The sequence below is a fragment of the Erinaceus europaeus genome, chromosome 15 (assembly GCF_950295315.1).
Source record: "Erinaceus europaeus chromosome 15, mEriEur2.1, whole genome shotgun sequence".
Lineage (NCBI taxonomy): Eukaryota > Metazoa > Chordata > Mammalia > Eulipotyphla > Erinaceidae > Erinaceus > Erinaceus europaeus.
Window position 1 is genome coordinate 16,710,545 of NC_080176.1, and position 10,541 is coordinate 16,721,085.

General features: G+C 44.8%; 1 long non-coding RNA gene across 1 annotated transcript in view; it reads left to right on the plus strand.

The window, feature by feature from the left end:
• The window catches only part of LOC132532980 (uncharacterized), a 113,633-nt gene extending 108,586 nt beyond the window's left edge, over positions 1 to 5,047 (plus strand). The window contains exon 3 of the long non-coding RNA XR_009544877.1: positions 4,535 to 5,047. This is a non-coding gene — a long non-coding RNA (uncharacterized LOC132532980). The remainder of the gene's footprint in view (positions 1 to 4,534) is intronic.
• Positions 5,048 to 10,541: the final 5,494 nt, after the last annotated feature.

Below are 10,541 nucleotides of genomic sequence, written 5' to 3' on the forward strand. Positions count from 1 at the left end.
GTTAATCATTATTAAAATCACTAAAAAAACAAGCCAGGGGTGTATATGTATATATCCATGTAACTGCCTAGATGCCTGCAACATCCATGTGTTAACTAAGAAGACCCAGCACAGCTTCATATGTTTTTGAGTCTCTTTGGCTAATGGCTTTATTCTTTTGTTAAGCCATTTGTATCTTTGAGAATAGTAACAATTCAAAAGTAGGCACTAACAGAAAGAGTCTACATTTGCTAGATCATTAACTAAGAATTGGCTGCTGGTGGTGGGGCAGTGTTGCTGGCACAGGGATGGGTGGCTGGAAGTTCCACAAGTCACCGTTACAAGGAAGTAAACAGGGACACCAAGATATTACTTCCACCCCATTTCCACTGTGATATTTTCACACAGACGACGGCAGATCAAAACAGACGTCAGAGGAAGGCTCTCTCACATGTGCTTTTGCAGTAGAAAGAGACTAATGCTCACTCTCAAAGCTGGGCTGAGCTTTGTGCAGGGAAGTATTCTGTACAGGGGGACTAGCAGCTGGAGTCCACAGATACCAGCATCTTGAATGAGACGGTGTTCTACGCAGCTGTAAGACAAAATTCTCAATAGTCAAAAAAAAAAAAAAAAAAACGCTCACTGAGAATAAATGGGTGATTTTGTTCTTTACAGTTCTATTTTACATATGACACAAGCATACTTATAGCAAAGTAAAAATGCCGTGCAACAGGGTTTGTGAAGTTTGAGCTGCTCTTCCCTAGGAATGTGGATAGCATTAGCTGGTGGCTTCCCATTTGATTTGGAGTTTTTTTTTTTCTTTCTTCTGTAATGACTCTTCAGATCTGCAAGTTGTTTTCTGCATATTTCATGGTCTTCTGGCCCCATGAAGATCTCTGCTGAAATTACTTGCTTCCCTGAACTAGAGAACTTCTTACCCCAAGGAAGAGGCAATCCTTGGTCTCTGAAAGTGGAAAGGCTCAACATCTAGTTTAAATATGGAGCCGTCATCAACTGTGTTGCCATGGAGATCCTTCCTCCCATGTGCTCTGCAACATGTCTGGTGCCAATTATCCAGAAATAACTTCTCTATTTCTATGGAATCTTCTGTGTCTCACCTACTGCTGTTTCTGTATTCTGTTCGAACTGTGGTGAAAGCAGGGGGGCTTTCATTTTCATTCCTCGGAGGCAGGAACAGTAATTTTTACTGTGTCCAAGTGAAAAGGGTCCCCCACCGTGTCACTTCCTGTGTAACACTATTGAACATTCCTCCTAGCTGCCACAGATGTAGTTAAAGTTTTGTTATCTATTTCACATTCACAATAGAATAGAATAGACAGGCCAGCTTGGTGGCACTGATGGAAAAGGTGGTTGTGTGTCAGTTCTGTTTTAGAGTCTCAGATCTTCTTTTCCTTCCTAGTAGCTTGATGGTTCATATTATTTTCCCATATGAACTTCCATTCAGAAGCACAGTGAGCAGTTGGGAGTCAAGAATAAGATTAATTTACTTCTCTCTCTTGACCTGGATTACCCAGGCTTGGGAACTAGTCTTCCTTGAACTGATTCAGCACAACATGGATAGATTTGAAAGCACTCAGTCTCCACCCCCTCAGCAAATCCAGTCGGTAGCTTTACACAGCACAGGAGTTCAGTGGTGCAAATTCTGACCTTGATTCTCTCTGTAGGGCAGCAGCTTCTATTGGTGTTGGAGGACACTGCAACTGCTGCTTCAAGCTAATGTCATTTTCTTGGTTGACCATATCTTATCGGCTCGACCAACTAGAATCTGGGTCACATAGTAGTTTTTCAGAAAGACCTCCTTTGAGTCTTATAGATCCACTTACAGAGAGAGGGGTAATGAACTCAGATCATGCTGAGATTCTTGTATTTGCAACAGGGATGGGGAGTTGCGGGCATGTTTTGAACACTTTGTCCAAATTGGGAGCCTGTGCATGAAAGGAAATCAAAGGCTTCATGTCCCTGCCCTCTGGCTTTTTTTCACTGAGAGACCATAAAGAGGATGTAGTTTTTTTTTTTTTTTTTTGGTTTGTTTTTTTTTTTTACCCTCCAGCGTTATTGCTGGGGCTCAGGCTACAGACAGACTGTGACCACATAGTCAACGACTGCCACCTCTCCAGATTCAAAGGAGGTCTCGAAACTTTACATCAGGCTCAACCTGACGCTGTTGACTGGCTACGGAATAAGGGCAAACGCTAGAAGAAGAAGTGCCTGCACCATGAATCCATTGATCTTGGAGACCATTTTCCCCCCTTTTGTTGCCCTTGTTGTTGTAGCCTTGTTGTGGTTATTATTGTTGTTGTTGATGTTGTTCATTGTTGGGTAGGACAGAGAGAAATGGAGAGAGGAGGGGAAGACAGAGAGGAGCAGAGAAAGATAGACACCTGCAGACCTGCTACACTGCCTGTGAAGTAACTCCCCTGCAGGTGGGGATCCAGGGCCTTGAACCGGGATCCTTACGCGGGTCCTTGCACTTTGCGCTACATGCACTTAACCCGCTGCGCTACCGCCCGACCCCCAGTTTTAAAGGTCTGCTGAGCACTACGGGGTAGATCCAAAAGTGTTGCTGACTGGCTTTGAGATAGAGATTGGGATAGCAAAGGAGAGGCAGTGAGAGAGTGAAGTGTCTCATACTAGCTCTAGGTCTGCTTCTGACTTCGGTCAGGTCGTAGCTTCCAAGTCTTTCAGACTGTGAAGGCTTTCCTACAGAATCCCCAGACAAGCTGAACTGAATAGGCTGGTAAATATGCTTGTTGAGCTCTGAGTGTCTATCTTGGGTAGGTAATCGGACTGCCCATCTAACACAAGAAAAATCCCCATACCCCCTAATAGCATCACCTAAACGTTTCCTTAATCCTCTCTAGAGCTTTGTACTTAAACCTCTTATGGAAGAATAGGAATTGTCAGGAGGGAGTGCTGGATGGTGCCAAAGAGGTGACAGACTGCTGCAGTAGCCCCAAAAGTGGCATTGCAAGGTTGAAAGGGAGGTACATTTCCAATTCTAACACTGCCAACTGGCATTTTAAGGACTTTGTCCTCCCTAACCATATTAGTGCACAGAGCTGAGATGCACATATAAGCATGCTACTGAGGTATCGTTTGTTTTCATGAAAAAATGTGGACAGGACTAAGGAAATAGTGCAGTGCTTGAATCCAAGGACTTGCACATCTTAGGTCTCAGGTTTGACCCTTTGAACTGGCATATGTCAGAGCTGAGCTACTCTGATAGCTAGTGCTCTTTCTCTTTCTCTCAAGTGGAAGCCAGCAAGCCTAAAAATGTAAGCAGCCCAAGTTTGAATTAGTTGAATAAATGGCAGCCACCCCACTCCAGTGAAGGGCTGTGGCTGTGTTGTGTAGAGTAGGCAGGTGGTGGAGGGTAGATAGCATAATGGTTATGCAAAGAGTCTCTCAATGCCTGAGACTCCAAAGCCCCAGGATCAGTCTCCCTTACCACCATAAGCCAGAGCTGAACAGTGCTGTGGTGAAGAAGGAGGAGGGGAGGGGAGGGGGCAGGGGAGGGGGAGGGGGAGGAGGAGGAGAAGGGAGGAGGAGGGAGGAGGAGAAAGAAGAAGAAGAAAGAGGAAGGAGAAGAAGAAGATTCAGAATAGGCAGGTGTGTTAGAGGACTTGACTCCACATTTTCCTATAAGAGAAGAAATCTGTAAGGCTGTGAATGAATCTGCTAATAGTGTAAGTTGTGGACAGTTAAGAGGAGAATTTCTACCATTTTGTTTATATTACTTTGGCAAAAAAAAATAGGTTTTAAACATGTGTTGAAAAACACTCCCATCATATTTGTCCTTTTATTTATTGATTGACTTTGATTATTCAGTCAGGCTTGTACAGTCTTTGCAGACTGCCATGATGTCCGATGGTTACCTCCTCCCCCATTCCAGTGGGCTGTCAAAGTGGCTCAGTCAGGGCAATATAACTAGATCACATGTACTACTTAGAGTGATAATGTGTGCATACACAATATGAAGTTCATATGCTGCATCATGCAGTGTTATAAAATTCGTGGTTGTTATGATGCAGTTACATTATAATTTACATTTATAGTAAAGGCACCCCCAAATCAGGCATGGATTTATATAACAAGTTATATATAAGACAAAATGTGTAGGCACAACAAGCTTAAGGAACCACTGTTACCGCTGGGTACTCCTTGCACTCACGTGCGATCATGGGATGTGCAGGGTTATGGGTAAGACCCACAAGGTCAGAGCACCACCTTTGCCTCCACGGTGCTTAAAGTCAAGGAGGAGGAAGGAAGTGTACACAACACACCAGCTCAGGATGAGCCCCTGCCCTGATTCAAGTGCCTTTGCATTCTGAGGCCCACTCCCAACAGAAGATGGGGGCAGATGTCCCCACAAGCGGTTTGGTGCAAAGATCTGGAGGCATGTGTAGGTAGTGGAGTTCCAGAGGATGTGATTGTCTTTGGAGAACATGGCAATCTCTTGGAAGACAAGGCTCTTGTTTCATTTCTCTCTCTCTCTCTCTCTCTCTCTCTCTCTCTCTCTCTCTCATATTTACAGCTGCCATAAAACCTGCATCAGCCATGCCAGTTAGCCAAGTCTGGAAGACCACCCGTGAATCCCAGAGGCCTGCTCTACCTGGTGTGCCCATCCCTGACAGGGCTGACAGAACAAGTCCTTCGACTCAGGCCTGAAGATGAATTATTTCTTGGGTCCATAGCTCTTTGCTGACTGCTGAGCCCAAAACAAAGGGGCAACATCTAGGCCAGCAAATGGTTTCCAATTTCTCTGTGTGACCAGCTTTTAAAACGTTCCCATTTGCATCGCTCCAGACCCTTCTCTCTGTGTCCCCATGACCCTCTCACTAGTTCTGAATGGTGATGGATTGCTTGAGTTACTGTGCTCCTTTCATTCTCCTGGGATCCAGAAAGGACATGATTGTGCTACTGGTCTCACAGCCCAGAGACTGCAGAAGCAGAGAAGAAACCAGCATCTCCCCGCCTCTGTTTTCTCTCACACTGGCTGGGACCCCACTGGCTGCTGCCAACCACTTGCTGAGTCCCTGGAGGCAGTGCTTTCACATTTTCACTCTGCTGGTGAAGAGGAAGAAAACCAAAGGAAACCAAAACCCCAGAGGCTGTTCTGCTCAGTGCCTTCACTGGAGGTTTTCTCTGTACACCCAGACATGCAGGAGGTAAGGTTTCTACTTCCTTGAATTTCTGGAAATACCATAAAAATTTATATATATATATATATTTGCCCTTGACGGGAATTTCAGTGAGTTTCTTTTAGTTACCTTTGAGTACAGCCCTCATTTGTTTAAACCAGATCTACTGCCCCAGTACTTCCTTATTTCAATGGTTCCAGATGCATAGTCAAAGAAGGCGCGCATTATAAATGCTGGGGGTCTAAAGACAGGATTCATCCTTGGAATAATCAAGTATTTATTCATATTGGACTTCTTCCTTTCCTTTTTCATTCTCCCTTCCAAATTCTCGTTTCCCTTATTTTTTTTTTTAAAGTAATCCAGTTTTATGTTTTTTATAAGTGGGTAAGAGAGACCAGAGTATTGCTTAGTTCTCGTATGTCCAGTGCTGAGGATCAAACCTGGGGCCTCAGGCATATAAGTTCTGTACTCAGTGCTGAGCAGCATCCCTGGATAATGTGGGATTTTTATTTTTCTCTCTTTATTTCTCTTTTTTCTTTTTTTTTTTCTTTTTTTTTTTTTGCCTCCAGGGTTATCGCTGGGGCTCAGTACTGGCACTATGAATCCACTGCTCTGGCAGCCATTTTTGTAAAAATTGGATAGGACAGAGGGAAAATGAGAGTGGGAGGGGAGGGAGGGAGGGAGGGAGAGAGAGAGAGAGAGAGAAGAGAGAGAGAGAGAGAGAGAGAGGCGGAGAGACACCTGCAGACCTGCTTCACCACTTGTGAAGCGTTCCCCCTGCAGATCGGGAGCAGGGGCTCAAACCCATAGCTTTGTGTGGGTCCTTGTGCTTCATACTATGTGCCACCACCCACCCCCATTTTTTATTCTTTTTCCACATCTAAGCACATCATTAAATTTCAGGAGAGCCTTTGAAAACATGAGTGGATAGTCATTCATCAGACATGTTCCTTGCAGGCCTGCTAGATACGTGCACTCTGCCCTTTGCCTCCGTTTTGTACGGTTGCATAAGGACTCTCCATGGACTCTGTTCCCACCCACTTGTTGGGGACAAGGAATCCAGGCAGCCCTGCCGGGTTCTCCACTGAGCACCTCAGTGGGCTGAGGTCTCTGCGTCAACAGGGCTACAGTCTCAACCAATAATGGTGGTGTTTTCCAGACTCACAGGCTGATGGCGTAATTTTATTTGTTGTGGTTGTGCGACCAACCGAGGTTCCCGTGTGGTGAGGGTGGGTGGTGTTGAGGTTGTTAAGGAGCCAAGTAAAGACAGCATTTGGAAAGGGGCAAAGGGGGTCTTATTGGAATACACTGTAGACAGGTAATATGGAGGACAGAAGGCAGAGAGAAGGCAACTATAAAGAGACAAAGGAACTCGGGGTTTGTATAACCCATATGGTAGTTTACAGTGGGACCTTTCATCTATGTTTGTTTGCTTCTGATTTATTTTGCAAGTCACCTGTCCCATGATTGGAGGTCCAATCTTTAGAAGATAGTGATGTGTGTCTTTGGCATTGTGCCCAGTTAGGACACACACACACACACACACACACACACACACACACACACACACACACACACAAAATGGACATGAATATACAAGAAGAGTAAGCGAAGATGTGTTGGAAAATGTCTGGTCAGTCTTACATGTTGCACCACAGAGCTCTCTGGGAGTTGTTGTTAACTAAAGTGAACCAGTGACGCTGTTTGCAGTTATTGGGAATGGAGCTGACGCAGTGCCCGGGAATCTGTCTCCAGCCCTTGCCATGTCCCTCTTCTCAGACTGCAGGAGCTGTACCTGGCAGGCTCAGTTGCTGCTGTTGGGCTCCCTGACTTTGGGTAAGGGCTTGTCTTATTAGACTGCCCACCTAGCATGACGGCTCTTTGAATCAACTCAAAACCTACCATCTAGGAACCTTGATGACACTGGCCAAATGCTTCCTAGCCTGGAGTTGAGGTGTTACTGGACCCCTAACTCCTGCCTGCACTCAGTTGGAGGGATTATATAGGACCTCTTCCCAGGGGAACAGGAATTTCAAAGACTGCCTTCAATCCTGTCTACTAAAGCTGTGCAGTGGAGAAATCGTTGTGAAGCAAGCGTGACTATCTCTGGTCTCCGAACACGTAGAGTGAGAGAACCAGGGAACAGCAAACAGCCATTTTACATTTGTGATAAATTCTGTGGAAGAAATAAACAGATTGATAGAGATAAAAAGAATTATTCTTAGGTAATAGCCAGACGGGATAGCATTTATTTAGGGTGTGTGAAGAATTAAAAAAGTCACTTAGAGGGACACAGGGCAAAAGCAGTCCCTATAATTGGAGAAATTCAAAAACATGAGGATCAAAAGTGCCCATCTAATTTTGGTGTGTGGGGGACAGAGGGAAGGAAGAAATGGGTCTGAGTCTCAGGGGCCAGAGTGTAAGGGGAGACTCAGAAACCATTACTTGGAGATACCATTGTGAGGGAGTTGGATCATAGATTTCTTTTTTTTATTATTATTGTATTTTATTTATTGGAGAGAGACAGAGAGAAATTGAGAGAGAAGGGAGAGAGAGACTGAGAAAGAGGGAGAGAGAGACCTGCAGCACTGTGTCACCACTTACAAAGCTTCTCCCCTGCAAGGTGGGGACTGAGGGCTTAAACCCAGGCTCTTGCATATGATAACATTTGTGCCAACTGGGTGTGGGGAGGCTGTCAGAGAGCGGCAGTGGAGCTGGGAATCAGGACATGGAGTGGAGATGCACTTTGGAGCTAGGAAGGGCAGGGGCTGCGGATGCATGTGGTGTGGAAATTTGCCAGGAAGGGGGAGCCCTTCCCTGAGGGTCACACAGTTGGTGAGCACCAACAAGCAGGTTCCAGACGCAGGTGGTCGGGCTCCATGTCAGCTGTTCTCTCTCCAGCCCTGACGCTTCCTGGAAGAGCAGTGTAATACAGAGAGGAGAGGCTATTAATTGTGACTACCAGGAATAGGCTGCAAAGTCACACACATTTTATCTTTTCAAATGCAGGTAGAAGCAGTGCCAGGTGGCTTAATAAATCTGGTGTGTCTGTTTCTTTCTTTAAAGATTTAAAGTGTAGAAGTGTACCCCTATGACAGCAACAGTGCTGCAAACACAAATTTTTCTCAACAAAGTTATTTGAGATAAAAACAGTATTTGTAATATGACACGAGAGAGAGAGAGAGAGAGAGAGAGAGAGAGAGAGAGAAACTAGAGCACCTCTCCAGTATATGTGACTTCAGGAATCAAACCCAGGACCCCAGACATGTAAGTCCTGTGCTTCATCAGCTGAGCAGGACGCCCTGCCTGACAGCTCCATTTCTTATTCCACACCAGAGCCTGGCGGTACTGTGCGGTGGAACCGTCAGCTGGTGACTGGGCTGCCAAGAAGAGTCCAGCTTCTTCTGGAAGGCAGAATGCCATCCATTGTGGGGTTGTGCGTTCCGTTTGGCTTTTGCTGTGTTGTCAGAACGTCTCTGTATAATGAGCATAGGAAGAAGCGAAGAGGAAATGACATCACTCAATTTGGAGGGTGTGTGATTTTAACATATTTTTTATAACTGCAGCTCAGTGACCTCTGGACTCACTGGAATTACCAGTAAAGCCACTGTCCCTCACCATCGGTCCTCCTGAGCACCCTGTCCAGAAGAAGACAAGAGCATTTGCTTAAGCGCCAGACTAAATGACTGGGTGCCTATTCATCTACTTGCTAGAGATCATAGTCTTATTTTTCAAAGGGCTGTAAATTGTATTAATGCAGACAGGGCTGGTGAGAAATGGTCTTTGCTGGCACTAAATCAACAAACTCCAGTGACTACTCCTGATGACTTTTGTCTCAGTATTTATCCAGTGGGAAACAATGAGCTAGGCTTCTGCAAAGGAAGTTTCTAGGGAGATGCCCTGTGCTTTCTGAGCAATTTCAGGAAGAGGCCATACAGTGTCACTGAAAACATGTCCCCAAATCCCCCAGCTTCCTAGAGGAACGGACAATCAGTGAGGCTCAGAAGAGCTGGTGTAGGGCCTGTATTCCAGAGATTGTATTAGAAGTCTGTCAAATTCAGTGGGGTAGTGGAGCCGAAGTTCAACAGTGGGCCACAAGGACAATTGTCCTAGAAAGTTTATTACTCACAGGCCCTGGCAGAGGTACCTGTCATGAAGGGCAGCCTGGGAGGTCAAGGCTGAGTGCAGAGAGGAAGATAGGACTAGAGGATATGCCTTTGTTAGGGTCCATGGGCGGAGGGCTGTGGGGCACCTAGGCTAAGGCTGGATGAATCAATTCACACCAAAATACCACAGAGTGGGGGTTCTGGAAAGGCTGGGGGCGGCCAAGGGGGGTCTTATGTAAGAGAAGACTGTTAGTGAATAGGGTTATGGAGGTGGGATGCGAGGGCTCATGGGAGGGAGCTGCTAGTGTTAGTTTGAGGTTTCTGCAATATGCTTGGCCAGACAAGATGGCACAGCCATACCATGCAGCTGCTTGGCTAAATCTCTTCAACCGTCAGGACTTTCCTCTACTTCTGTTGATTCTAGAGCTCTTCATTAGCACAATATAGAGAGCTATAATGTGTAACATGCATATACATGCACATGTCATTATCTATGACTATATATGTATATACAGTAACTGAAGACTAATCATGGACTAGACATTATGTGAATCATCATATATTATCTCACTTTATTCTAGAACTGTGATTTTTTTCCTTTAATGGAAATAAAGACTTAGATTAAGTGACTTTTCTAGCTCCTGGATATCAAATAACTGAGTATTCTAATCCAAATGTATCTTACTGTGGACTTAGTGCTTTCAAAAAGAAAATATAAAAGTAAGGGATGGGAGATAGCTCAGTGGGGCGAGTGCACTCCTTCCTTTGTTTGAGGCCCTGTGTTTTTGTTTTTGTTTTTGAAAATCACCTTTAATGTTCCTCCCTGAGAAAATTTCTATCTTTTTACTGAAAGTAAATATTTTCCTTAGTCTTCACATTATTTTCTGATCAGCATCAGCAGTTGAATTTCTTGGGAGGTTTTCCCTGTTTTGTCAAAGCAACTTTATTTTTCCCGTAACTCACAGGAATCACTGAATCATTGATGATCAATGCACAACAGTGTTTGGTGTCCATCGAGGTCTACCCTCTGGTCACAGAGTCACAAAGGTACAGTCATTTGAATAGTTATTTTTTTCCCAAGCATAGATGGGCCATTTTAAATCATACATGTTCAGAACCACAAATCCATTGTTCAAACCAAGAGAAACAATTGTCAGCAGTTATTTGTAAAAGGAAATGTTATTCACTTTAATCAATATCATCTTTAAACATTACAAAAAAAAGTTTATGGGGGCCAGTTGGTGTTGCATCTGGTTAAGTGCTCACATTACAATGCACAAGGACCGGGGTTCAA